This window comes from Limulus polyphemus, unplaced genomic scaffold (assembly GCF_000517525.1).
Source record: "Limulus polyphemus unplaced genomic scaffold, Limulus_polyphemus-2.1.2 Scaffold16390, whole genome shotgun sequence".
Classification (NCBI taxonomy): Eukaryota; Metazoa; Arthropoda; class Merostomata; order Xiphosura; family Limulidae; genus Limulus; species Limulus polyphemus.
In genome coordinates this window covers 1,865-3,362 of record NW_013682000.1, presented here as the reverse complement: position 1 = coordinate 3,362, position 1,498 = coordinate 1,865, and the positions used below count along the sequence as shown (strand labels likewise).

Below are 1,498 nucleotides of genomic sequence, written 5' to 3'. Positions count from 1 at the left end.
ATAAAAAACTCCTTTGAATAAACTAAGCAGTGGATTTATTTTAGTTTTGAAAGTTTACAAAAATTACATATAAAGATCCATTTCTCAGATCCATGCCATCCAGGACAGTTTAAAGGAATCATGGAAGTGGCATTCGTTCCGTGTTCACAAGATCATTATGGTGATCTGTACGGCTTAACGGAGTGCTTCCGATGCCCAAGACGGACGTACACAAACACGGGAGCTTCCACGTTAAATTCATGCAAAGGTACGTTTTAGGCACAGCTCAGATTCTAAAAAAAGTTTAAATTTGACACGAGATGATGCGTGTTCAGAAACGTTGGTGACAAAATATGATGATGGAAAAACGGTCAGTATCCTATATCAAGTCATACTGATCGTGTATCACACGTTTTGATCTTTAAACCAACTAGATTCATTATCGCCTTAAAACCAGCGTTCATAAATGTAAAAAACAAAACAAAAGTAGAAATGTGGTGAAGGCACGATCTGCAATAATATTTAATTACATTGTGGTTATTAGTTTACCTTCTAAAGAATGTATCTATTATCATTGCACTATTTACTACAACTTGAACTGTCAAATACCGTGGAAAATTATTGTTTTTTTTTCCATATTTATAACCCATTGTCGGTCAAAGCAAAAGTAAATCACCATTCACCACGCCATATTACACATTTTGAATACCTAATTGTTAACTATTTGAACTTTCATGTTTATGTCTGCGATAAGAAGTTTTGGACTAGTTCTTGTCTCCAATATGACAATTCTCATGCTACTCTTGGAGTTATTTGAAACGTGCATACAAAACTAGGTAACTAGTCTTATATCTATTCATATTTATAACGTATTGTCGGTCAAGACAAAAGTATCTATCTGTTTGTATTTAAAGGTCTGGCCAAGTGTTGTTCTTGTTAGTCATAGTTTCCCAAGGACAGACGTATTCTCTTTCAATTGCAGTTTCATAGATCCTGAAGAAACTGTCAGGCAAGGAAATTAAATTACGATATTTCCAGTAATGAATACCGATAATTACGCACCTTTTTAGCTCTAGGAGACCCTTTCTCGTGGATATTGTTTTGTTATGGTGGTAAATCACATGACCAGTCTATTTTGATATCCGTTTTATCGTAGTGTTTCTTTTTCGTCTTTTTAAATTTACTTGTAAGTTATCTTATGTGGCATTCATTTGGAAGGATGTGAAGATTCTATATCAGCCATTGTCATAGTTGGTAGTCTATTTTAATCTTTTTTTTTTTGACATTTATGAACGCTGGTTTTAAGGCGATAATGAATCTAGTTGGTTTAAAGATCAAAACGTGTGAAACACGATCAACGGTCAGTATCCTATATCAAGTCATATTTTTCCATCATCATATTTTGTCACCAACGTTTCTGAACACGCATCATCTCGTTTCAAATTTAAACTTTTTAGAATCTGAGATGTGACTAAAACGTACCTTTGCATGAATTTAACGTGGAAGCTCCCGTGTTTGT

General features: G+C 34.2%; 1 long non-coding RNA gene across 1 annotated transcript in view; it reads left to right on the top strand.

Moving 5' to 3' along the window:
- The first annotated feature begins 120 nt into the window (after positions 1 to 120).
- Positions 121 to 1,498, top strand: part of LOC111084311 — a 3,012-nt gene continuing 1,634 nt past the window's right edge. Inside the window, exon 1 of the long non-coding RNA XR_002609491.1 lies at positions 121 to 247. This is a non-coding gene — a long non-coding RNA (uncharacterized LOC111084311). The remainder of the gene's footprint in view (positions 248 to 1,498) is intronic.